The sequence below is a fragment of the Lonchura striata genome, chromosome Z (assembly GCF_050655825.1).
Source record: "Lonchura striata isolate lonStrDom1 chromosome Z, ASM5065582v1, whole genome shotgun sequence".
NCBI lineage: Eukaryota > Metazoa > Chordata > Aves > Passeriformes > Estrildidae > Lonchura > Lonchura striata.
In genome coordinates, this window is record NC_140740.1 from 46,566,072 (window position 1) to 46,593,760 (window position 27,689).

The 27,689-nt window shown below is 48.2% G+C and overlaps 1 protein-coding gene across 5 annotated transcripts in view; it reads left to right on the forward strand.

The window, feature by feature from the left end:
- Positions 1–27,689, forward strand: part of GALT (galactose-1-phosphate uridylyltransferase) — a 55,609-nt gene that overhangs the window by 17,314 nt on the left and 10,606 nt on the right. For 2 of the 5 annotated variants that reach the window (XR_014951477.1, XM_085567347.1), the window contains exon 12: positions 1–27,689. This exon is cut by the window's right edge. The exons of 2 other annotated variants lie outside the window; for them this stretch is intronic. The gene's annotated coding sequence lies outside the window, so the exon portion shown is untranslated. One more of the 5 variants, XR_014951478.1, reaches the window with a different exon arrangement.

Genomic DNA, 27,689 nt, shown 5'->3' on the forward strand with positions numbered 1-27,689 from the left:
CTGTTAGCAGCTCACTGGGAGAGTACAGCTCTCGACAAAGCGTTGCGGATCTCCAAACTCCAGTCCAGCAATTGCAGCTGTGAAACGTTGTCTCAAAGCCAGGAAAAGGAGAGAAAGTCATCCTCACATGTGCCCCCATGGCTGCCCTCAGAGAGGAGTGGATCTGTGCAGTGTGAAGATGAGCTCCATGGCCATTGAGGCGCAGAAGCTGCAGGGATGCTGCCTTCCTCCTCCAGCTCTTGATGGCTGGCTGCCATCCCTGTCAGCTAATTGGGATGCTGATAATTATTAGTGTTTCATGATTTAATTTTCTTCTCATTACAGTCTCTGCCTCAGCCTTACTGGCGCTGAGCAGATCTCTATAAAAGACCGTAGGAGGTGGTGGGGGTGATCCCCACCTTGCAGGACACCGGTGAAAGCAGAGAGGTGCAAACTGTGCCTGGGAGGAACCAGGTCAAAACCCCATAGCTTTGGGACACAGTGAAGACCAGGATGGGCAATGGGTCAACAAGGCTGGGCCTGCAACAAATCACAAGAATTCTAATTCTTCTGAAAGGCTCTGGAGAATGAGTTCAGTGCCTGCAAAAGACAATCATTGGGATTGGGGCTGGTCTGTGTGCAGGAGAAAAGCTTTGTTAATGTGTGTATGAAAAGTTGCACAGCAACTCAGGTGCAAAACAGCCAACAAATTAATTCACATGGGTTAGCACAGGATAAACACTGTGTGGAGAAATCAGTTGGCTGGACAGGTTTGTTGGTCAGTGTCTAGTGGTGATGGGAGCCTCCATCACAAGGGTACTTGCTGTTGTGAGCTCAGCTAGGCCAAGAAAATCTGCCAAACTTTATCTTGCTCAGTTCTTACAGCCTAGCCAGGCATGATCCTACCTGAGCCCCCAGAGCATGCATAATTCAGTACCACTGACACCTCAAGTACATGAGGAGCATCTCTTAAATCCCTTAACTGCATACAGAGGACAATCCTACATGACCATTCCTACTGATGACCTGCAAACCTCTTGTCTCGGCAGGGAGATCAATGCTGAGGCACAGATGCTTTAAGACTTTCCTCCCAGGGTGGAGAATATCCCTTTCAGGTAAACAGATAGGGCAGGACTGAAATTCCTGCCTGGAAGGCTCCTGTAAAATTAGTCAGATACTCAATTGTGAAGTTGCCCTGAGGGTTTAGAGCCAACATGACTTTTTGGGACTTCTTCCATCCTTTTGCTTGTAAAGCCTGTTAATTTCTTTCCCATGTCTGGTCATCCCCATCAGGGAAGTCAGGTTTTCCTGAATCTTGGGGTGCTGCAGGGAAAGGGCATTTAAGCAGTCATTGTTGGCTGGAGTTTAGCACCAAGACCCTTCCCTGTGCACCATCAAGGACTCAGTTGCCAAATGAGCTTTGGCTTGAGCTAAATTTTCCCAAAGGGCAGAGAGGTGGGTAGGAGAGGGAGCTGGTGGTAGGGAACCTTGGAGTAGCCTCTGTCTGGGTCAGTGCAAGCCCAGATTGATGCCAGCACTGCCTGGCACTGGGCTTGAACCAGGAGCATGGTGTGGTACAAATGGGAAACAAGAGAAGCTGCTTGACAGAGGGCAATTTGGGTAAAACAGCATCAGGAGTGTCAAAATAGATTTGTTTCCAATATAGAAAACACCTCCCCAGGGAGCATGAGGGAGACTTAGGAGTTGTTAGTTTTGGACGAGAGAGGCAGTGGATTTGATCTGCAAACAAAGGGGAACTGGCAAAGCTGACAGCTTTTGCTCTGATTGCTTTGCTTCCTCTGTGCTGGGCTATGTCTTTTTTTTTTTTTTTATCCTTCAATTTTTTTTCCTTTTAATTTATTGAAATTCTCTGGATCTCAATTCACTTTCTTTGCTCTTTACTTCTTATTGCTTTGGCTGAAACTTTAAATCCCCAGTATGACTGGGATCAGGGCAAGAATAAAAATATCCTGTGGAAAAACAAACCAACCCAAGGACATGAAAACAAGCTGCAGCATTTCTGATATTCAGTTTTGGTAGCAGAAGGTGGTGTCTCTTGGGAGCAGGACAGGGACATGGGGATGGAGGGCAGCTGCCAATCCCTACACAGTGGGGTGGTCAAAGTGAATTGGTGGGCTGCACTCTGACTCCTAAGGATCAGAGTCTCTTCTAAAATCATCTGCCTGACTTGAAGGGCAGGATAAAGGAGAAAGCTCCCTGCCAAGGGTGAGGCTAGAGGCTTTTCCTGAAGCTAAGAAAGTGCCAAGAAGGAAGCTTTGCCTTGTGAAATGTCCTCTGAGAGCTGAAGGGACATTAAAAAGTAGCTGCCAAACCACCTCCTTGCCTGATCCTGTTTTTTCAGAAATGAAAATCCTTTTTCACAGGGGCAAATTGAGGCGCAGGGCAATGGTGTGGTATCAGTAGGTGGGGAAGGTTTGGAGCAGCACCCCACATTTTTGGGCATCAGCTGTTTTTCCTCTGTGCAGACAGCTTGTGCAGTCAATGTGTCACGTTACTCTCCTTTCATCAGCCTGAAATTACCATTTGTAAAAAGGGGAAAAATATCCAAATCTTCAAGAAGCCACTCAGGCTGTTATCTGAGGCTTGTTCCTTTTTTTTTTTTTTTTTTTTTTTTTTTTTTTTTTTGTTGGCCTTTTTTTTGCCTTTTGTTTTTTTTTAATCAAAGGAACAGATGTTTCTTTTTGATATTAAATGGGCTGCAGGGCTGGATCCTGCTGTTGCTTCCATCACTGTGGATCTGGAGTGAAGCAGCAGTCTCTCCAGTTGGGGAGAAGTACTTCTTTGCAGTGCCTGACCCCTAAAATTCTGGGAATTTCCCCTCTTTGTAACATTTTGCTGTTGATGGCATTAGTAACAGATACATTTACAGCCTGCCTGCTTTGGAGTGGTAGGGTGGCTCTGGGAATATTTCTCCTTCCTGACTGCTGTTTTGTCTACCTCAAAACAGAGCAGGTTTAGTTTTCCTGCAGCCTCCCCATGTGCCTTTGGCTCAGCTTTTCTTTCCGTGGTGTTTTTTTTAGCACTGTGCATGGTTGCCACTCAGAGCAACCTAGGGTGGACCACTGCGGCTCATCTCAAGAATATCCTGGGGAAAACCATTTCTCAAAGAGATCCTGGAGCCCTGCTCAACGTTTACCTTTCTGTCAATGTTGGCAGGTGCAAACCAGCCTCCTGCGGCACCTTGTGTGCAGGGACTGGTTTGTAAGATGTTTTTCTGCAGCAGTTGGGCTGTTGTCGCCTGTCTTGACCCTTCTTGAATTTTTACTCCGAAAGATGTGGTAAGTAACTATTTGCCCTGCCAATGACCTTGAAGCATGGGGCCAGGGGCTTGTGTCCAGATGAAACCTCCTGCACACTCTGCATGGACATGGCCTGCTGTCAGGGTCTGATTCTGCCAGCTGCAGCTCTGGTCTGTGTCACAGTTGGATTTAGCTCCTGGTAAAAAAGATGAGAAAGCTAGAGCTCAAGTGATGTGCAAGGTTGGTTTCTCAGTGCTGAATTTTGTCATTGCCCTCCCCCAAAACAGGTGATTCTCTACAGATCAGAGTGGCATCTGCTCGCAGGGTATTTGAGCTGAGACTCAAGAAGGAACTTAGCAATGCACAGTGCTGAACCTCACCATCATCATCCCCACCATCAATGGGGCACAGCAAGGCAAGGAGCTGGAGCACATGGACAGATGCCTGGTCGAGGGAACAGTTTGTCAGTTCTGTCTCCTCAGGGCTCCCTGCTCTGAAAAGAGAGTGGGGTCCACCCTAGAAATGCCTCATTCTGGGCCCAGGAGAGTAAACTTCTCCTCTTTGAGAAGCTGCATCTCAGGGGTGTCTGCTGCATTTCTACCAATTTAAGCACCTAATCTGAAAGAGAGGAACCCTAATTTGAGAGAGATGTGCTGGCCTAGAAAGTGCATGAACACAATTCCTGGCCACACTGCAAAGAATGGTCTCCATGCCTCCAGCACCACAAATGTCCTGACAAAGCCCCAGCTGCTCTCTGAGGTTGGTGGCCACTTTTTAGAAAAGGTTATGGGCTCCCTGATCAATAGCTGAAGACTCTCACTGCTCCACATTAGGGCTGAAGTATGGGGACTGTGGCTGGTTAGGTACAGAAAAGAGCTCTGGACTGCATCAGAAGCATCTAAAATGTCAGATTGTCTTTAATCATCAAAATACAAAAGCAAGAATCTAGTCTGACTGCTTGGCTGTGCTAAATAATAGCTTATTTAGAAGGTGGAATTTAAGCCTAAAAGTGAATATTTTTGGTGTGTATTTATAACAAGCAGGCACAGAGAACCTATCTACACTGCATTTAATTTCTTTCACAATCTTCTTTGATCCAGGCATTACTGTCCAGGCAAAACTGGCACAAGTTCCTTCTCAGGCATGACCAACCATGCTGCTGTGAGCTGCCCAGCACTGGAACTGAGAGTAGATTCATTTTAATTTAATGTTTGTGCTAGCTACACCAGCCAGAAATCTTGCTTCAGCTTGTCACCATGAGCTCATTACCTTCAAAATCCAAAGACTTGCCTACCTCACAGGGGTAGAAAAATGGGGCACTTGCCAGGTGCCTGCAACAGGTCTCAGCTCCAATGTGTGGGTGATGTAGAGGAGATGGTGGGACGGGGAGGGGGGGACACCCAGTTTGGCTGGCATGGAACCAGGGAGGTGTTTTTGCAGCCTCTTGAATGCCCATTGGATGTGTGAAGTAAAATCTCTGAAGAGAAGGGCATGAATTCTGGGTTTTCAGCATATTATCACTCTGTGTGCCCCAGGGCAAGCAGGAGGACCATAAGCCCTGTGAAAATCAGGCATCCCTTCCCTTTGAAGACAGGGATATGACTGCTGGAGTCACTGGTCCTGCTCCAAACTCCTCCTGCACTGGCCTCCAGGGTACAGTTATTTTTGCAAAGAAGGAGAGGCACTTTTAAAGGGTGGCCCATTTTGAACACACCAGAGCTAAACTGGACCACAGATCCATCTGGGAGGGAAGGCAACCACACTGCCTGGGCTCCTCCAGTAGCACATGCTTAGCACATGCCCAGTAAAGCCTGCTCCCTCTCCCAAATATTTCAGCCTACTGCAAGATCTGGGATTGTTGGAGCATGGCAATTTTAGTTGCTGACCACTCCTTGTGCCAAGAGACAGTGAAGAATATATGTACTCCGTCTGTACCTTCTCCATGTCTCTAAGGACTTCTATTTTCCCTGGCTGTACACAATCTCTTTTCCAGGCAACAGTGTCCCACTTGACCAATTCTGGTACAGAATATTCCTTCTGGTACAGAAGCTTTCCCAGACCTTGGATTGCCTCCATCTGGGGTTCTGGGAGAGCAGGAGCATACACACTGTGCATGTATACAGATGTACACTGTTATATGATGATGTTAACATTTTGCTATTATTTCCTGACAACTGGTACCATTGTCTGGAACAGCAGCACCTAGTTCATGAGCTTGGCAGTGCCCCAAATGGTTTATTTCTGTTGTGTAAACCAACCCCGTATCTCATTTGTCATCTCATTGATAAGCAGTTTTGGCAGGTCCTTTGGCAGCTTTTAGAAATCAGGTTACCCTAAACACGTGATGCTGGCAGAAGATGTCACCTGAGTGCCCACACCTTTCCCTAATTCATTCATGCACAGACTGAGCAGTCCAGGTGCCTGTGCTCCCTGCCTGAAGGTCTGTGCCCCTTTGCTGAGAAACTGGCCATGCATCCCAGACTGTTTGTCCATTTCTAACTGGGAGAAAACCTCCCTGCTCTTCTGCCACCAACTCAGCTCCTTTAGGGGTTGTTTTGCTGCTTGTCTTCAGGTTTGTTTTGAGGTCAGCCATAGAAAAGCTTGTGAGATGGGAACCTTTCCAAACCTGCTTGCAGTGTGTTTGAATAATAATGGTCCTCTGCTTTGTTCTGCTGTAGGATTGTCCTCAACTGATCATGTCCTGCATCTGGGGAGGAATTCACCCCTTGCATCAGCACAGAATGGGGGCTGACCAGTTGGAAAGCAGAAGGACAAGGACCTGGGCTATCTGTTGGACAACAAGCTGTCCATGAACCAGCAGTGCCCTTGTGGCCAGGAGGGCCAGTGGAGTCCTGGGGTGCATTAGGAGGAGAATTGCAGCAGGTTAAGGAGGTGAATCTGCCCCTCTACTCAGCCCTATTGAGGTGCATCTGGAGTGCTGTGTCCAGATCTGGGCTTCTTAGTACAGGAGAAGTGTGCTTCTCCTGAACTGGACCCAGCAGAGGGCTGTGAAGGTGATTGAGAGAATGGAGCATCTCTCTTATGAGGAAAGGCTGAGTGAGCTGGGCCTGTTCAGCCTGGAGGAGAGATGACTGAGAGGGGTCCTCCTCAGCATATACAAGTATCTGAAGGGTGTAGGAGGAGGGACCATGCTCTGCTTGGTGTTTTGCCCAATAGGGCATGAGGCAACGGGCAGAAACTGATGTGTGGGAAGTTCCATCTGAACATGAGAAGGAATTTCTTTCCTCTGCAGGTGATCAGCAGATTTCCCAGAGAGGCTGTGTGGAGTCTCCCTCACTGGTAGTACTCTTGAACTGTCTGGATGCAATCCTGTGCCATGTGTTCTAGGACGGTCAGGGTGGTTGGGACCAGGTGGCCCTCTGCGCTACCTTCCAACATTCTGGAATTCTGTGATTCTGTGAGCTCATGGTCCTGCAAATTCTGCTGCTCCTGAAACAGGGACCCTGAGGGACCCTTGAAGGAGGGACTGTTCATTTTTATGGTAATGGCAAATTGATTCTTCATACTCTTTTCTGGCTGTCTTATTGTGTATTTACATTTAACCTGCCTGAGGCTGTGCTTTTAAAAATTCCTTAGTTGAACAAGCCTTCAGTATGTGAAATCTGCCCCCTTTCCTTCCTTGCTCTGCAGTTTTACCCAGCTGGCCTTTCAAAGCTCTTTTTCTGTGAGGAGGAATGTACCCATGCTGAGCCTCTGAAAGGCTATTTTTATCCAGTCCCTATGTTTCCTGCACAGGATTCATCTCCTTGGCTTCTTTTCTAGTTTTGATTCATTTTAATGAGTGTCCTCGTGGCAATGTCATTCCCTTTTCCCAAGGAAACACTGTTGAGGAGGATTTTGCCATCCATACATGTATGTGATGGGCACCTTGTGTGTGGGTTCTGGGCACCGTAGCTCGGAGGGCAGAGCAAAGTTTCATGGCTTCTTTGGTGAACTCAGGGACCAAGCACTTTGTGCAAAATCCTCTCTAGCAACAAAAATATCATTCAGCATCACACAGGGAAATGGTTGAGAAACACTAATTTAGTTTCAGAGACCTCCTGAAGCCACAGTAAGAAGAGAGCCTGGAGCTGTTCTTCTAGAAATTGTCAACAGTGTTGTTTTGATTAATTTATTAATGGAAAAGATTGTCAATAATTCAAACAGACTTCCCTGGGAAGTCGTGGAGTTACCATCCTTGGAGTTGTCTGAGAAACCAATGGATATGGCCCCTTGTGCTGTGCTCTAGTTGGCAAGGTGGGGATTGGTTGAAGGTTTCACTCATTGATCTTGGAGATCATTCCTAACCTAAAAGATTCTGTGATTCCTCACTGCTTCCCATCCCGCCTTCCTCAGGAGTGGTCTGTTTTTCTCTCTGGATCCACAGCAGTGAGAGTTGGCTGGTCCTGCACTGCATTAGGGTGCAGGGGTCACCCTATCAGCCTTGCAATGGCTGCTCTGTCAGAAGAGGAATGCCATATCCAGCTGGATCCATGAGGTCTCCGTGGTCTTTTGGAGGGAAGTGGCACTCCAGATGGCAAATATTGCTGGGTACCTGTGAAGGAAATGTGCATTGGATCTTCTTTTAATTTTCTTGTTATCAGTCTTCGCTTGTGCAGCAGCCAAGTGGTCTTCTCTAGCAGCTTTGCAGCTTGAAATATTTGAGCCTGTTTTCCTGCCCTGGGTAGTCCCCCATGACCAGACATGCTATGCCAGAAATTTTCCCCCAACACTGCTTGTGCTCTTGTGCACTTGCAGCAGACCCAGAACAGAGAGGTAAGACACTTTCATGGCAAGCTGTAGCATGACTGACAGGAGTTACCAGATTTCTCTGCGAGACAGCATTGGTTTGCTTACAGCAATGTTTCCTGCATGCTGCTGGTTCTCAGGGCTCCTTCGGAAACCAGAATGAGTGTAGTGAGCAGGTGAGGGTGGAGTCTCCCAAGGACTGGGTTCAGCTCTGCTGTTGCTCCCTTGGGGTCTGCATGGTGAGGTTTATATCCCACCTTTCCTCAGCTGGATACCCAGATCAGGTAAGAGGAGAAAGGCCAGCAGAAAGAGCTCTGAGCCCAGCAGCTCAGTCTCTGCCTTCATCCCATCACAAAAGCAAGCTGAGGCTGAGCTGGGGAGCCTTCTGCACTGGGATCAGCCTGCACTGATGAGCAGCGGTCTTACTGTATTAATTAGACATCTGAAGAATCTGGCAGGAAGCCCACTTAATTATCCTTGGTGATCAAGGATGCTCTCAGGAGTCCTTCCCTTTTTGCCTTCTCTCAGAGCTTCTTCCTTCCTGTGTGTCACCATTTGCACACCCTGGAGAGACCCTCACTCTTGGCCCAGGTGGGGAAATTACTCTTCAAAACTTTGGGAGCCCAGGAGTGTCCATCAGTCATCAGATACGATATGGGCACCACAAGATGGTGGGGAGGGCAAGATGGGGCAGAAAAGTCAGGCTGTGGAGCATTGCCCTTCTTGTGGGCCTGTGCTGCATTGCCTGAAGCTGCATTTTGGAGCGTCCTGAGGGCAAAATTCAAATCTCTGGCTAACAGCAGTGTTTGCAGTACTTTGTTCCTGGTGTTTGGCACAGAATGTGAAGTATCCCTAGGGTTTGCCTTCCAGCACCTCCCAGACTCTGAACAGAGCTGAGATGTGTTTCTATCCCTGTGTCTCAGTCTGATGTGAGGGTGATGAGGCCCTGGCACAGGTTGCCTAGAGAATCTGTGGATGCCCCACCCCTGGTAGTGCTCAAGATCAGGTTGGATGGGGCTCTGAGCAACTTGGTCTGGTGGAAAGTATGGGTGGAACAAGATAGTCTTTAAGGTCCTTCCAGTTCAGGCCATTCTGTGATTTTGTGATTAGCAGCTGTGCACAGGGTAGGGTGTTCAGGTGCCTTGTCCTTCCCCGTAAATGTAGTAACCTGCAATCCACTGGGCAAAGAGGTTCTTGCTGCCTGCACTGACTTCTTGGCTGCTGCTTGTAGCCTGGAGCCCCTTAGCTCTGCCACCAGCTCCCGGAGCCTAGCTTTGCATCAGACTCCTCTATTGTCCTAAGGGATGTTGACACCACCCCCTAATCCCCTGATGGACCTAAATAGCTGCAAACTCCTCTCTGAACATCTAGCGCCATTAGCAAAAATGGGGAAGGGCCAGCTCCTTGATACTGCCACTGGAACTCCAAGGGTAGGTACAGAAGCATGAAAAGCACTGGAGAAACAGATCTGCTGCCTTGATCCTTCCTAAAGCTTAAATGGTACTGGTGGGCTATAGGAAACACTTAGCTTGCAATTATTACATGGGAGGCACAATGGGGTAATTAGCCATCAGTTAACAGGATGAATGTGACGACCATTCCCTGCTTACTGATGTTTGGCTAATTTGACATCAGCGGCTTTGTTAAGTGATTGTGAATTGCAGAGGAGGTGCAACGAGCTGGATCTTGCTAACAAGGGTGCAATGGCATGTGACTTGCACCGGGTCATTAATTGCTCCCGGGGTGACTGCCCCTGTCCCACAGGGTTGTAATGTCTCCTGGATTCTCCTGCTCCCCTACTGCTGAGGGCCCTGCCAGAGCTGTCTGTTGGCCTTGACCCTGTGAGGAGGGAAGGCACAGAGCCCAGCCTGGCAATGGCCCCTGCCCCTTGGTGTCCTCTTGGACTATCATGCCCAACTTGACAAGACTCTGCCATCCTCTTTGACCAGCAGCAGGGTTGGATGTTAGGGGACATGGACATCAGCATGGAAGAGATGAGGAGGCCTGGCAGGATACGTACCAGGTACAAGGAGGTGGCTTTTGTAGACAAAAAAATTGGTGTAATGAGGAGTAAGAAAGTACTTCAGTGGATGATATTAAGGAAAAGGGGAAGATAGCACCAAGATGGGCACAAAGGAGGAAAGACGGTAAGGAAAACTTTTGTGATGGCCTAAGGGAAACCTGTGGGATGGGACTTGCCAGACAGGGATGTTTGAGCTCCTGTGTGGTCCTGAGGGACTCTGATGTGCCACTTCTGTCCTAGGCAGAGGGAATGGCATGGAGACATCAAGAACACCTTTGGAAACCTGGGATGTTGTGGGGCTATGCCTGGGAGTTACAGCCTCAACACCAGGAGAGATGAAGTCCTGGTCTGGACAGGTGTCCATCTCCACAGTGGTTGTCTTGATACCCCCATATCTGGGCACAGTGAGGAATAGGAGGGAAGCAGGAATGCCTGGCCGGCACCTGCCCAGGTTTGAGACAGGCAGGCACAGATGTGCCTGTGGGAGTAGTCCTGTGCCTGGGTCAGCGCTGTGTACTGGACTGAGCCAATTGTCCTGCTGGGAGATGGGGATAATTAGCTTGAGCCCAGAGTAATGCTGATGGTACTTTTGAAAAATGCTGCCTTAGATATTTCAAGGGCATGAAGCTAAGCAACCTGTTAAATGCTCTTACAAATCTAACAAGATAACCATCCCCCTAAGAAGCAGAACAAACACTTGCATTTCCACTCAGAGGAGGTGAGCAACCTTTGCAAACATCAAGCTGTTCTCTAACAGGCTTGGGGGCAGTGCAAGAAGAATCCCCAGGGGCCACAAAATGGGAATAGAAATCCTTGTAAAGTGGCTTGTCTTCAACGATTTGTCTCTTTGCTCCCTGACTTGAATGCGAAGCTGCCGAGACAGCATGAAAATGAAATATAACCAGGAGGAATACTCCATTTCAGCTCTCCTGCATCTCTTACTGCTCCCTCGGTACCTGCCGCTCATCTGCTGAAGTCCAAGGCAAAGTGTTATTGAGCTGCTGGATCTGATTGAATTTTTTTCTGATCCCTGAAGGGCCACAGTGACTGGAGCACTGCTTTGAGCAGGAGAGGACATGGTTAGCCAATTGGCAGGACCAGTCCTCGTGAGAACTAAGCAGTGTCTGGCCCAGACTGCCGAATGAAAGGGTAGCAAGCCCAGCTCTCTGTTGCCATGTGGAGACTGCAGCAGATATTTGAAGCAAGAACAGAGGCTGAAAGTGAGCCTGCCTTGGTAACACAACTCAGAGAATAGTCATATCCTGACATATATCTGTGGAGAGGAGCTCTCTGCTGCCCCATTGCTCTGACTCCTTCTAATGGGGCTTGATGGACTCCAACAGTGTTGGGATTAAATTGTGTAGGGAGACAAACCTTTCTGACCCTGGACTTAATGTCTATCTTGGGACGACCTGGAATTTGACTCGGCTCTGAGCTGCTCACCTGCTGGTAAACCCTGGAGAGCTGCCAAAATTTTGGAGAGGAAGAGAGAAGCAACTCATGGCTTCAAAGAGGGCTCTGAGCCACTCAACTCCCAAAGCAAATCAGAGAGTGAGCGTGGACCCAGAGGCATCTGAATCATCCTTCCTCTGTGGATTATAGTGTGGGGATGTGGTACACAGCCCCTGCCACCACACAGTGGTGAAATAAGGAAGGTAAAATTTCAGAGCCTTTGGGGACACTTGTCTCCTGAAAGCCCTAGGCTGTTGGTGGCCACCATGATGTCTGGGGGAGCTGATATTGAAATGCAACGCTGTACTGAGGTGGAGAAGGTGAGGATGAAGATGCTGTTGCTCTGCACTCTCCATTGTTGTGGAAGGATTGACAGAGCAATCATCCTACTTTTCAGGGTGTCCTCTGCCACCTCTTCAAAGCTGTTGAACCAGACCCATGGGGCTCAGTGTGGTGCAGCACAGGAAATGAGAATGAAACCTGTTCCCTGGCTGAACTGCAGGCAGGAAGCACAGGAGCATCTGGACCTTTGGGATGGGACAAGAAGTGTTGTGAGCTCTTGCAGCTATTTGCATAGAACAAGTTTATCCATAGTTTTCAGTATCTCTGTGATGTTCAAAAGCTGAGCAGTGGTCTTCAGTCTCATCCCTCTCTGGGGGAGCCCAGCTGTGTCTCTTTAGCTTTAGGGTGGAGGGCACTGCCTGTCTGTGCAGAGCTGGGACTCCCAAATGGGGTGTTGAGTCTGTTCACAAGCCAACACTACTCAAGCCTAGAGAGGAGATGGCTCCTGCTGGCTTCAGTGACATCAGGCTGAGCTGTGAGCAGAGCTGGGTGGGGACAACGTGTTTGTTGTCCAGCTAGCCCCACCAAAGGTAGGAGCAGAACTCTGTCTGTGGTACCTGTTTCCACCTCCCTGGTGCAGGGGGTGAGCAAACCCAGTCCAGCAAAGACAATGGATGAATTAAGATGAAGTGAGATGGCTAAGGAGGCTGTTGGTGGGGGCTGGACCATGATGAAACCTCTCAAAGGGCAGTGTAGTCTCATAGATCCCCATTCCTTGGAAGTGGAGAGAGACCTCAGCTCCACATTTCTGTGGTTTCTTTGCTCATTATGGGAAAAATGAAGGGTGAAGACAGGTCCATGAATCATTACTGTTTGGTTTGGCTGCATCACTGCTCTGTGTTTAGGAATGGCCGATTCTTTTTATTTTTTGTGAGTTGTTCTCTCTTCCCCCACTCCTTCGGGTTTTGGGGTTGTTTTCTGGTTTTTGTCCCTTCAATTGTCCTGAATTATTGCAAGATGGTGAAACAGAAGATCTCTTCCTTTCCTTGCATTGGCTTCTCTTGCAGCAGATGTCAAATAAAAGAGTCCAGGTTTTGAATAACTCATCCCAAAAGGGGATATTTCACCCGTTCCATGATGAGACATTGCAGGAAGCCACTGGCGTGGCCTTCAGGCTCATGGGAACACTTTCCAGGGAAAAAAAAATACAAAGTAAAAAGGAACAGAATTCCTCTATCTATTTCTTAATTATGTATAATTTTGTTTTTTTGGGTTCTTGCTGGAACATCTGTTCTGAATTTGTGTACAACGTTAGTATCTCTAGATTTGTTCATTCCTTTGCTGCTGGGATGCTGGGGTTGCACAGTAAGAGGGTGCACTCTCCACCACACCCTTGTACCTCAGCAGGGTGGGCATGACAGAGGACACAGCAGCAGAATGGCTGCTTCCATCTCATGCTCCACAGGAGAATTGGGGCTGCTCCCTTCCCTTCCCACTGATACACATCAGGAGTGGCTGTGCTTGTGCTTTTGGCATGCACAAGCTTAGCGTCCAGTTTTTGTCTAGTGGCAGGTATATGTGCCTCAGCGCCTGTTTCCAGACCCACTTCCCTTCTGCTGTTCCATGCTGAGGCTGGGAGGGAAAGCAGCATTCCTGTGTTTGCAGTGATGAGGGTCCTGGAAAGACAGGGTGCAATTTTCTCATTTGAATCTGTGCTGGGTTATAATTTTTCTTAATTCGTCACCTGTCATGACACAGGAGTGAGGAATGAGAGCTCCCTCTTACATATCACTGCTTGATTACATGGTGTCAGAAGAGGCTTTCACAAATTATTCCACATAGGTGGAACAGTCTGGAAGGGGACTTGGTAGTAAGGCATGCCGAGGGGCTGCAGTCTTTGTAGCTCACCTGGCAGTCTGTTATGTTGAGGAGGCCAAGGGGTGGACATCCTGGTCTCTCAGGTAGATGGACACCCTCAGGAGCTAAAAATCAATTTTAGGTTGAACTGGAAGGAAAAAAGCAAATGTCCCTTGGAAATCTGAGTGTGGCTGTCATCCTCATGGCATTGTCCCTTGGCAGGGCCTGCTTCTGCCCTGTCTTCCCAGTCTGGGTAGGGGTTATTATGGAGCGCAGTGGCATCCTAATGGAGATCAGGTTAGGGAGCTGTTCATCACCCACAACTCTGCAACAGGATTGTTCTGGGGGTTGCAGCAGGAGGGCTAATCAGGGAGCAAACTGCCAGTGATATAATCAAATCAGGGAGAGGCTGCTGTGAGAATTGGAGGTGACATTGCAAAGTGTGTGTGTGTGTGTGTGTGTGTGTGTAGGGGGGGCTGTTTGCAAAATGGCACATGATCACTGAAGGAAGGCAAGCAGGTGGCCAAAGAATAACAGTGAGTCTGGCTAGCAGAGCCTAGCTCAAACATGGATTGAGGGATTGAGACATTTCTTCCAATTTTTTATGCCTTAGTTTTCATGGGCTCTTTAGGGAAAGCAGGTTTGTGTTCCTTTGTGTCCTACAGAGACAGTGAAGGGGCACAGATTTGTTGAATTACCATGTGGGTACTGGCTGTTGGAAGCAGTGGGACAATGTCATAAACTGAGAAAGGATTGTGAGGTACTGCCCTTCTGCCAAAAACAAGTCTACCCCATTGCAAACTTCATCACCAGTGCTCCTGTGACTGCATGGTGAGCCAAGAAGTGCCATGATCTGGCAAAAAAACTATTTTGGGAGGTGTAGGGTATGCCAGGTTCATTTCAGGTGGATCAGCTGCATGAGCAGGCTCATTGTGCTGAGGTATTACTAGTGGAGTCAAGTAGGGGGGAATGAAGGGTGCAGGAAAGGACTGGGTGGAAATAGCTTCAAAACTTTGGTGGGCTGCAAAGCCAAAGCAGAAACTTGCTGCTGCTCTTAATCAGGCCAGGATCTCCCTCAGAGCTCACGCTCAAAGAGAGCTGTTATCAGCACCAGCACAAGTATTAGAGAGTCTGAACTGCTCAACCTGCTATCACTCTGTCCCCAGTGGCTCAAGCATCCATGCTCATGTGGGCTTGGATTCCCCACTGCACATCTTGTGCTTGGGCTCTCCTGACTGAGCTTGGAATGTAGGCTGGCTGTGGTGTGAGCTGCTTGTGAGGGTCTGCACTGAGCTGAGGAATGCTCAGAAAAGGTCTTTAGCACAAGTGCTGGCCTTGTCCACCCCATGCTATGCCCAGGGCAGCTGCAGGACAGATCCTGACACGGGGAGTCCCAAGAGAAAGAAGTGGTCCAGATCATGGTGAGTGACAGCCTCCAGTGTCTGTCCATGGGCTTGTACTGAGGTGGTGACTTCAGCCCATGTGATCTTTTTCTTTTTGCCCCCGTGAAGTTTGTGTGTTGCTGTAGCCCTTTGCCTTCAATGACTCTGGTCTAGAGACCTGAGGGTGCCTAAAATGCAGCTGACCTGTTCACATAAAATCATAGAATCATAGAATCACAGTTTTAGTTGGCAAGGGCCCTTGAAGACCATTTCATTCCAACCCACCCCCGCCATGGGCAAGAACACTTTCCACTAGAACAGGTTGCTCAGAGCCCCATCCAACCTGGCCTTGAACATTGCCAGGGATGGGGCATCCACAGGTTCTCTGGGCAAGTTTTCAGTGCCTTATCAACCTCATGGTGAAGATTTTGTTCCTAATACCTATTCTAAATCTACTACCAGCATCTCCTTGCACCATAACAGCTCTGGCTGACGTGCTGCTGAAATGCTGCTGGCCATCTCAGGGGGCCTGGCAGCACATGCCAGAGGAATTGCAGGGCTGTGCTTGAGCTGATTGAAGATGGACCAAGGAGATTTTTGAGCTGGTCTTCAAGCTGGAAGAAAGGGGTATTTAATGATCCCTGATCCATGCTGGCCAGGAAGGCCACCTTCCATGTTCTCAAGGCCAGGGAAAATCTGATGATGGGGGTTGTGGGAGAGCATGCACAGATAGCACAACAGATCAGGAATAAATCAGCAATGTGCACTGCATGCCATTCCTCTAGTTCAACTCTCTAGTCCAACTCTTCTGCAGCACAAATGTTGTCCCTGTTTGCATCCCTGCATCCACTCTTTAATCTAGTTTCAAATGCCCTAGGCTTTCCTTGGAAAAAGCTTCTCCACAGCCTCATAAATCTTCCTGTCAGGAAGTTTTTTTCTTGCTACAGACCTGAGATTTTTCCTTTCTTAATTTCATGCTGCTTATCCTCCCTTTCCAGTGCTGAGCCCTCCCATGGATAGGTGCTGAAGCAGGACAGGAGCAGCATATCTTTCCCTCAGTCTGGTCTCTTAAGGGTTATTTCTCACTTAGGACTTGTTCTTTTCCTCCTGTCTCATCCTACTGCTCCTAGGTTATTCTGTGAGAACCTTGGGCTGTGCTGGTAGTGCTGGGAGAAGCACGGGATAAACCTCAAGGGGAGGCAGATGAGTTGGAGAGGCTCTCTGGATCCTCTGGTCCTATGATGATCTCTCCTTAGCTTGCCCGGCCTCTTCCTAAAATCCCCCTCACTTCTCACCTGACAGTCAGGAATGACTAGTTGCTCTATTTTTTCTGCTGTCTAGCTTAAACTTTCTTTGCCGCAGCTTCAGTCCCTCCCTGTATTGCTTTGCCCAGCACAGCCACGGAGTAGAGCTCATTGTTGTGACTTTAGTTGCAGCTTTTCCTCCACTGGAAGCCTACTCATTTCCTACTCACACCACTGCTTGAGGTAACAAGAAACACTGGTTCTGAAAGTCCTTTGTGCTCTCCTGGGGAAGGGTTTCAGGCTGCTGCCTTTGCTGCCCACGTATTGAAAACAGACGAGCCCAGAGAAGCACCTTGCAGGTTAATCTTGAGCCTGTAAATGTGGTCATGTTGGGTTGCAGATGTTGATGCCAGAGTGTATTTATTCATTTCACAGTTTTGCTTATTTATCAGATCCTGTGATCATTAAATTGTGCATTACCATTTGGCATATGGCAGGTTTTAATTCCTATGGCTGGTTTATGCCCTCTGCAGGTATTAGCCTAAATGCATTTCCTGACAAGTGATGGATGCTCCAAAAAGCTGTGGCAACATATTTATTGATCAGAGCTCTCCATAACCCCAGCTTACTAATGCAAGCTCTCACGGTGCTAGGAACTATTGTCTCCTCAGACTGTTTCATTAACTCAGATGTGAGGGTTTGGTCTTTCCTTTCACGCAGGATGGAGTAAATCTTGCTCAGTGTCAACTCTGACAACAGCTCCGGCTCTCTAAGTAGGGTAAACCTGGCCTCTGCTCAGCAAGGGGACCTCTGAGGGACATTTAGGGATACAGAAGCCCTTCAATGACTTTCCTGAGAATGTAGAGGCAAACATGAACCTCCTGGGTGTATTTTGGGTTGGTAGGTGCCTCTGCAATCGCCTTTCTTGCAGATATGTCTGACCTACCTGGGTACTGGGTAGTGCAGCAGAGGTGGGAGCACAGCAGCTGGTTGCTGCTGCAGGCCCTCCCTAGAACAGATGGAGCTGGTTTGGGAAGTGCCACCTCGAGGGTCCCTGCAGGGTCTGCAGTGTAGAGCTGCCTAGGTTCTTCAGGGAACAGGATGTGTCTGCTGCTGGCAGACCTCTGCTTGGAAAAAAGTAGTAGGAAAAGTTCTGTCAGAAAGTTCTGTGTTGTGAAGGGAAAAGCTTCTGCTAACCCTTGAAGAAGTGGAGGACCAGAGAGGAACTTGAGTTACTTCCTCTGTCATGGAGGACTCAGACACACTCAGGAATCTCAAAGACTACCGCAGGTGAGGAGTAGATAATGGTGTGGCCAAGCTGGTCAAAAACTAGTCAGGAAACAAATTCAGCCCAAAGATGAGTTATAGAGGCTTGAAAGAGTGACAGACTGGAGACAGGGTTGCCTGCCCATGCACATGGCATGATATCCTTTCCCTCTCTGCAGCTGCAAAGCTTTGCTCCTGTCTGCTTTTCCCAAACCCACCCTGAATGAGTCTACCTTCTTCAGAAACAAAAAACAGAAGTCTTGAGAATTTCCCCATTCTTCTGGGAGAGAGCAGGGTAGACAAATGCAGGACATGCTGCCATATTCAGCATCCCAGTAGAGCTGGGGCTTAATAAGGTGGAATGACCTCGCAAGACCATGCCCAGAACTCTGCATGGTCACCCCCCTCCCCTGGGAGCAGCAAGGTGGGATGGCATCAACTGGGAACTTCCTGGACCTTAACCTTGCAGGGTGAAGTGGGGAGTTCATGCTGTGACAGTGTCTTTGCAGTGTGTGACACCTGGACACAGGCACTGGGGGATGGAGAAAACAGAAGGAAGCTGCCAAATCCATGGCTGGTGAGGGAAAAGGTGAGAGGTCAGAAAGAGCTGATGGGAGGGTGATGTGGGATCCTGTTGGCTCCTCAGTTATGGGGAACTCCAGCTGATCCCAACCTGCTGGTGGGGTGTTTGCTGGAGAAGCTGCTCTCTGCTCATGCTGGAGGGGAGTGACATCCCACGTGTTGTAAATATTTCTAGAAAACAGCTCCTCACCCCTTCTCCTGAAGGTTGGATGGCCTGAACATCTGTGGTAACAACATATGAGGCTGTGAGGAGAGAGAACTCTGGCCTCAGTGTGACTCCACATGGATGTGACCTCTGTGGCCAGTACTGACCTCAGCTCTGCCATTCCTCACCACCTGAGCTGGGGTTATTTGTGTGCCCCATGGACAATGGCTCATTTCCTCTGACCTCTCTTGCACAAAGCCCCTGGTCTGGGGCTGAAACCTGGAAATGGAGCCCCTGGAGGTCATGAGACCAGAAAAAAGATAAGCCATGTGCTCACACCTCACTCATGCCAATGCTCACAGCTACCTGGCACGAGCAGCTTTGAGTCGGAATTGACCACCAAGGGGGCAAATCCACCAACCAGCAAACTCAGTGCTGAAACTAGAGTTTCCCCACAGTCCTATGCAATCCTCCTAAAATGCCAGTGGTGTCAGGGGATGCTCATCTGGGTTCCCACCACTTGGAGGGAAATACTGTTTGGTTTGCCTACATAAGCACCCCCGTCTCCCCTCAGCTGAAGGTCCTTGGGCCTGTTAGTACATGGTCATTAGCTTTGAAAGCTCTCAGTTGTCCTCACAGCTTGACCACCAATGATAATGAAAATGTCTTCACAGGGCTGCAGCAGGGTATGAGCAGGGCCCCTTGTCAAGGGCACCTGGTACAGGTGGGTGCAAAAGACCTTTGGGAAGAGCAGGGTTGATCCTCCTGTCATTGCATGGTCAGCAGAATGCCTGGGGGAAAAAGAGCAGGACAAGGATATTTTCACCTGGGGCAACATAGACAAGAGGACTCTTTCCACCTTCAAGTTCCCATGCTGGAGACTGGTGAAGAGAAATAGTTGTTTTATGGAAAGAAACTGGGTCTTACATTGATAGAGAGAGATTACAGCTTTATGTGAGAAGAAGAAAGAAGCTAAATGAGGTGCTGATGCAGTGAGGATCTTTATTGTTAAGCACTCTTAATAATGCATAGAGTTGTGCCCATCTTTCAGTAACTTTATACCACTATTGTAAATCTCATTTTAGTGATCCCATAATTTCAGCCTTAATTCTAGCTGGCATGGTGGAGCCATCTGCCAGTCAGGAGAAATTCTTACCTTTCTCTCCTCATACCAAACACTGGGAAATGCCCTGCTCCAACAAATACACCTCCCATATACGTGGGGGACGGCACAGGGCCCATCTGGAGCAGACAGACCTCCTAGACACTACAGTCAGGGGAAGTCTTTGGCATCCAGTGGGAAACCAGAAATTGGGCAGGGAGAAGTCCGGGGCGGTGGTGGGGGGGGGGAAGAGAAATACAGCTTAAGAGTAAAACTTGACAATGGTAAGTCAGAGTGTGTAGTTAGAAATACCATCCCTTTCACACAGGTGCTCCAAACAGCTGCGAAAGCTCTCTTATCAGGGGAAAACCCCCAACCAAATAAATTAAATATACATTTTGGTTTGTAAATTGCTAGAATGGGACAGAAGCCAGCAGGTTTCCTCATGCATCCTGATAATGCCTGTGTCCCTTTGCTGGTCCTGTGAGGCTAGGTACAAACTTTGGGAACTGCTCCTGGGGACCAGGTAACAGCGCCTGAGCTGAGCTTTAATTAACAGAAAGTGGCTGCTGTTCTGCTCAGCGCAGCAATCTCAGACTTCAATTGCTGATTGAGGCAAGAGCCATTTCTCACCAGGTAGAGGAAATAAGGCTTGCATCAGAACATAAAAGATTGTTTTAATTAAACCTCGTATTTCTAAGCCTGTTGCTGGCTGCAGCCAAATGGGGGAGGAAGCTAGACTCGGTCAGAAAATTCCCAGAAAAAAAGGCACTTTTTAATTTTTTTTCACTCTGTAGGCTGGAAATGGAGCATGATAGAAAAATAAAAGGCTTTTGTTTCTTTCAGAGTTTTATTTGCCTCTTGGTCATACAGGCTGGGGGCATCACAGAATTGCCTGTGCGGTGTCATAAAGGAGGAAAAGGCCTCTTCTGCATCCAGCTCCCGGGGCTGCATTTGGCCCCAGGACTGACTGCAGCGCAGGACAGCATGATGAGATCAAAACCCAGCCCCAGCCATCACTGTCTCTTTCTCTACACCATGGTTCTTTCCTCCTTTCCCCAGCTCACTTTTATCTCCACAATGGCCTTTGCAGGAAGGTCAATATCCAGATAAATTTCTGCCTCAGCACTGTAAAAATCTTGGGGTGTTCTACATTTAAGTCTGAGAGGTTTTTTCCCCAAAGCAGTTGTGTGTCAAGCCTGTTGAAATCCTCAGATGGAGCAGCAAATCCCTCCAGCTGTTCCCAATCCCACTGTATTCATCCAGCCCAGGAGCAGCTTACACTGACCACTGAGCATCTTCTCTGAGCTGCAGCAACCTGCTCCCTGGGCAGAGGCAGCCATCCAGGCAAAAACACATTTTTAAGTGCATGTCACTTCCTGCTGAAGAAGGTAAAATTCAGAGTTCCCAAAAATCATAACTGCTCTGGAAATCAAACTAGATTTAGGTTTGGGCTTCACTGGAAAGGGACAACCAGAGTCAGTGTGACAGCACAAAAAACTCAGATGGGACACATGGGGTGGACCATGCTTTTCTGTAGCCACAGGCCACCTCCCACCCATACATACCTACAGGATGAAGGTGGGTTTAGAATCATATAATATGTTGAGTTGGAAAGGACCCAAAAGGAATCACTGAAATAGAACTTCTAAATGCTGCACAGGACAACCCCAAGAACCTCCCTACGTGCCTGAGAGTGTTGTCCAGACACTTCTTGAGCTCTGTCAGAGTTCGTGCTCTGACCCCTTCCCTTGGGAGCTTGTTCCAGGGCCCAGCCACCCTCTGGGTCTGCTGAGATGTTGCTTTGCATCAGGTATGGCCCTTTTCCTGCATTTGTTTTGCCTTTCCTTTGGATCAACCTAGTAGCTCGTTCTTCAGGACCCCCAAGCTGGTTGTGAGAGCACATGGTCTGGGTGAATTGATCATGGCACTGGCCTGCATCTGGCAAAAGGGGATCCTTGTGAGCCCTTTGGAAGTGCTCAAGGCCTCCAGCATCTCCCAGGCCACTACTGCAAGCCAGGGGAAAGGCTAAGCCACAGTGGTGAGAGTGTGGAATGCTAGCAGCGCCATCAGACCATAGCATCCAAAATGGAAACTTCCCAGCGTGCTCTGTGCAACCTAGTTGATATTAAATCCTCAATTTCTTGCCTAAAATAAGCACAATTGAGCAAACACATAAAAATATGTCTGTATTCACAGACAGAAATACACTTATATGCCACATATCTGGAGTTTCAAATGTTTCATTTGCCCAGAATGCTGCTTCAGCAAAACCAAAACTATTTGCAGAACAAAGTCAGTCACAAAAACCCAACTTTCCCAGCTCAGAAATTTCTGGGGGCAAAAGCAACAATGGGAATTAAAATGAAACTGCCTGCCAATGTATTTCCAAACCAGAGAGCTGCAGATGAATCCAAATGGTCCCATTTCAACACTGAAATAAATTTAGACAAACAAACAAGTAAATTGAGACTAGCATGAAACTACTGGAAGTTATCAAACCTATCTACTTTTCTTCCCCTTCCTTGGAATAATCAGCTTCTCACTACCAGTGAAAAGGCAAAAGAGCTCAAATTTTTGTCTCAGCACAAGACAGGAAATAGTCCTGAAATCTCAAATACTTCCATGGATTAGATTTTTCAGAGTTGTATTACTTATTTACAGTGTTTCATGGTGCTTCTGAAATACCTGTTGCTAATGGCTGAACTAAAATAACTTCACCTGATTGAGCAGAGGAACCAAGATGCTTTGGTGGTGCATCAGGGATGTTTTTCAGCTCTCTGGGGCCTGTCAGGGGTGGGAGCTGCAGCCAGCTGAATTAAACTGCACATGCAAATCTTGATTAATTAGCAATTAGTTATGGCAGCTTATCAAACTGCAAAGCCTGGCCACTTTTGGAGTGTCAGCCCTTAAGAAGAGCAGCATTAAAGCTTTAGTGACAGGGATGTGTCGGTAAGCTGTGGACTTTGGGAACATCCAGCTCAGTTCCAAGGAGCGGAATATGGGTGGAAATGTTTTGGAGATGGATTGAAATGTACTGGAGATGGTCTGCCCTCAAACTGTTCTCTGTAGGCATAGAAGAGGGGGTGTGGGGCTGTGGACTTTTTTCTCTCCTCACAGGTCAGGTGTATTTGTGACTCTCCAGCCAGACATCCCCTGGCTGGGGACATCAGGTGGATATCCCAGCTTGCAGAGGCAGAGGCCTTACCTCCCTGGAGGTCTTGTTAGCCTGTATCAGAGCCCACATCTCATCTGTTCTGCTGCTGAGACTAGCTCAATCCATGCCAACAGAGGAATTTCCTTTAAGCCAAATTTAATTTTGGATCATCCTGGCTGGTGGGCAGCTGAGCCAGGGTTCTGATGGTGCAGCACAGAGCACGTTTCTCATCACAGCCTCAGCCCCATGGGAGGAAATGCTCCCCTGCATGGCTGCAGGTACTGCCCACATCCAGCTGCTCTGCAGCATCCATGGATCCAGCATTTCTAGCATCCCAGTATGTGTAGGAGGTGCTGGGCAGATGAGATGGGATAGCAGGACAGCCAGGGCCTCAGTACCCCTGGGAGCACACATGTGCTGGAATGCCCTCCCAGGGTTTTTCTCTAAGCTTGTGGCTCATGTCCTGCTGCTGCTGTTAGCCACCCTGGCCAGAATAAAATAATTTATTTCCCACACAGCCTGAAAAAAATCACGTTTTGAACCAGTTTATTCTGGGGACCTTTGCACATTTTCTAACAGATTTTCCAGCAGATTTCTGGTGCATTAAAGCCCACTGACCATTGCCATGGTCCCTCCTGTGGGCCCCTCAAGCTGCCCTTTTGTTTCTCAACAGGAAAACGTGATGGAAAAATACTGACCTATATTTCCCCATGAAAAATTTGAAGCACTACATAGGAGTGGCACCACAGCTTTGAGCCAAATGACATGAATGGCTGCCACATTCACCTGCACTTTAAGTCATCATCAACACATCAAGTCAAGGAGCAATGGTGGGGAGTCAGACAGGGTACATTAGAGACCGCCATGGGGATGTTATTGTGCTGCTGTGATTTTAATATCATTAGACAGGAGATAACCTAACTCCACAGATAAAACCAGGAACCCAACATGAAAAATGCAGCCATTATCCAATAAGACACAGATTCTTTGGGAAGCTCTGAGTGGAGGTAAATGCATCTAGGATCGAAATTTCAGTTTGTTCCAGCTTCCTCCTGGGGCCAGATCTATGCATAGAGAAAAGAAAAGATTTGTTTCTTTCAGAAGAGCTGTAAAGTTCTTTACATATCACCAGGTGCCTCGGGCAGCATGCTGACCAGGTCTACTCATTCCTTCTCATTTTGTTAGCACTTTAATCATGTTAATGGCAGTCCTAACATTTCAAAATGGCTCTGGATCAACAGCTGAACTCTGAGCATTTCACTGCAAAGAAGAGGATTACAGAAGTTAGACTCCACTCTCAGGTGTCCTGGCACCCTCTCTGCACAGCACCAGCATCCTGGGGACATCTGAAGAGATGGAGAAGTGTTGCTGGCTGGAAATTGTCTTCTCAGCCCCCTCCTGCACATTTCCTGTTACAGCTCTTTGCATCAAGCAGAAGTCTTATTTGGGGGTCCATGACTTAAGCAATATTTACGAAAATAATGACAGCTTAATTCAGACCCTCCAGTAGGAGGCAGAGGGGAGAGGATGAATGTGTCCAGATACATAGAGAGGAGCTGCAGAGGGGACTGGAATAAGCAGATATCAGCTCCACTGAGCACAGACAAAACCAACTGCAGGCTCTCGGCAGGGAAAGTTTAGGTAAGACATTAGGAGACATTTCCCAATGTTATGAGTGTCATAGCACAGGAATGAGATGCCAGGAGAAGGCATGGTTGCCCACGCCTGGTTGGGCAGCGCTGGGCTCAGCCCAGGCAGGAGCGTGGGGATCGCTCACAGCGTGATGACCTCCACAAAACACAGAGGAGACAGCGCTGTCAGCCCTGCCTTAGTGTCCACACCTCAGAGCAGGCAGGGAACAGCTGATGTTGTGTCTGCAGTGGCATCCTACAGGTCCTGTTAATCACACTGAAATAATCAAGCTCGGAGGAGGAAAGTCAAATGCATTAACTGCTAATTACAGGCACTGCTAACCACGCAGGCACTCTGTGCCCCCATCACCAGGCTCGGCACAAAGACAGGGAGCTTGGCACTGTGACAGCCCTGGGCATGACCTGCTGGCCTCACCACCCCATTGCTAGCCTCTCTTCTTCCTCACTCGAGGGAACTCGCAGCTTCCTGGGCACATGCACAGTGTACTAATTAAAGGATGCATTAATATTCCTGAAATAACCTCCTTGTTGACTCATTCCATGACCTTGGGCAACAATTTTTTCCCCTTGCAGGGTGGACAGTGCTTGACCAGAGACTGGCATGGGGCAGAGGGGAGGCTGAGAGCCAGACTGCAGTGCTCTGATCCAACATGGCCGTGTGGTGAAAATGCATGAAAAGCTTGAATCCTGCTGGCATTTCTCTTCTGCCTGCCCATTTCAGCTCTGCATGTCTCCTCTCAGCACTCAGCAATGCAGCAGATGTGGAGAATCTTGAAATAACAGGACAGTCTTTAGCACAACTGGAAGCTCTAACAAGAGGAGATGAAATGCTGGAAATTAGACCTCTGAGCTGCACCAAACACCTTCTGAAATGCAGGGAGCCCTCCCTAAGAAGCAGCAAATCTTTGTCATTTTTTCTCCATGGTCTCAATCCTGCATCAGCACCAGGGCAGGTTTCCATTTCAAACCTAACCTTTCTCTCAGCAAAAGCAGGGCTAACCTGGCACTCAAAACTGAGGGCACAAAACCAGGAATAGCAAATTGTGCTTCAAAGCTGCAATTATGCCTGTGGGTCTCCTTGCTACAGCCAGACACCCACCTCCTGGGCAGCCTCTAATCCACAATCACCACACAGGCCTCATTTCAACCAGCACGCCTCAAACTACCTATTTAATTGCCCGATATTCATCTCTTTATGAATCTATAATTACTGTGATCTTATTTCTGTTTGCACTGAATAGATGCCCAGGCAGCATCAGGCTCATTCTGCCACATTACTTGCCAGGTCTTTTACTGAGCTGTGGATGCAGATCTCCTTTTCCAAGTGAATTTTATTCCTTGAATTAACTTGGCTTTACAGACAAGGCTTTTAACATGGAACAAATTAACTCATTAGCCTTAAATAATCCAGTGACCAAAACAGGCCATATTTCATGGTCTGTTTTCCCATACTGTCCTGGCAACAACTGCAATCGAGAGGGTGGGATATTTTCTCAGTGGCTGCCCTAGAGATCTCCCCACACGTGCACCAATTCTAGCACTCACAAAAAGCACCAGCAAACCTAGAGTAAAAGTTGGACCCACATTTCTCCAGCCAAAACTTTCCAACTGGAAAACTAAACATTTTCACCAGAAGGAGAACAACTGGGAGAAAAACACTGCAGTTCAGGCCAGGCAAATTGGGACTGCCTGCAGTGTGGTGATGGCTTATGAGAAAGAATTTCTGAGCCTCACTTGCCACAGTTTGTGTGTGTAATGTGGGGTCTGTCCTGTCAGCTGGGGGATGCATTTTATCCCCTCCTGCAGATCACATATCCAAGTGCTCTAGGGAAGCCTGGTGCCTGAGGCCATTTCCCAAGTAAGGAAAGCCTAAGTCTTTAAGTCTCTTTTCAGTGAAACACCATAGAAATCCACATAATGTCTCCTCTTTTACATTCAGCTCCAAAGCAAGCTGGCTGCTAAGTGCAGGAGCTCAGCCCGTGGGCAGCCAGCTCCCAGCCTGACCTCCAGCCAGGGCTCCATACCAATTGCTCTGCAAAGGCTTTTATGTCTCTTTCAGCTGCACTCAGCTTTGATTGTGCCTGATCAAAATGCACATGGCCAGCGTTGATAATCACTGATGATCAGGAGCTTTTAGGAAGCAAATGACGGGGCCACTGCTCATTTGATGGATCAGGTCATTAGGAGCAGCTGTTTCCCTCCTTGACTTGCTTTTTGAAGGGAATTTTTGTTGTTGTTTTTTCTCTTGCCACTCTGCGAAACTATGTGAAGGTGTTTTGGGGGTCTCTGGCTATTGGACCTACTTAAAAACATAAAGATTTTGGTGGGTGTAAGCGGAGAGGTCAGCATAGTCCTGCTGTGTCCTGGCTGGCATTCACAGCAGTGGGTTTGAACAGTAATTTCTGCATAAATCAGCTGCTGATCCTGCCAGTGCTCAAATAGTTCTCCTGGCTGCAAGTGGAGCATCTTTATAATCACAGACCCCCTGGTGAAGGCAGAGGCACAGGTGTGGTGCAGAGGGATTTAGAGGCAGTTTCCAAGGCAGTGTTTGTGTTCCTGAACTCTGCCTGCTTAGCTGGGTGGGCTGAAGGTGTGAAGGGCACCTCTGTGGTGGCCCAGCTGTGAGCATCACATGGGGATTTGGGGGTGAGGGGCTGCTTGGGAGTCAGTGAAACAGCTCCCACCCTGCTTGGTGAAACCTTGGTGGGGCGCTTGGTGCTGGATCAGGTTCCTTCCTCAGTGAGGAGCTGTGATTTTCCAGATGGGTCTTCAGCCCTCGAGGACAGAGAAGTGACTGTAGCTACCACCTACCAATGCAAGAGTGTAACTATGGGGGCCACAAACACCTTCATGCCCTGGAGGAGCTAAACTGCTACCAGAAATTAGGGAGTTGGTTACAAACTCCAGGATATGTTCTAGCCCACCTGATGCTTCCTTTCCCTGTCCCTCTTGGGACATCAAGCCAACACTCAGTGGCCTCTCTAGAGCACATTCCCACTGTACAGCTGGAGACAGAGACCTGCTGCAGTAGCTGAATTTCAGAAAGGGTTGTTTGAACTGGTCCCCAGATCTTGCTGGGCTGCAAGCCCCAGGGCAAAGCCAGGCAAGGAAGAGTGAAGCAGTATTTAGAGGAGCCCATTGGAGATGGTATGACAGCTCTCTTTGCCTGTAGAGATTGGCTCTGGACTGGAGCCAGGCTGAACTGCTTTATAAAGCCACAGTAGGTATTCCTGCCATGGTAGGGCTGAGTGCATCCTGGGAGAGGTTAATCCTTAGATGTTGCACTGGTCTCTGGGGATGGGTGTGCACACGAGGTTAATTGTAGGTGCTGAGTATCTGCTTCCCTGAGGATACCTAGTTCAGCCCTCCTTGCTCTGGCAAGACATTGTGTGTTTAGGAATTAATTACAAACATGAGCTACAAAAAATAGAATTTTGTTTAATAATAATTTAAAAAAAAAAGGGGGGGAAGGAAGAGAAAATTTGCCAGAGCCATATATTAAAAACAAATTATGTTCAGCAGGCAGGTGAGTCAAGGCCCGCCAGGCAATTGGGAAG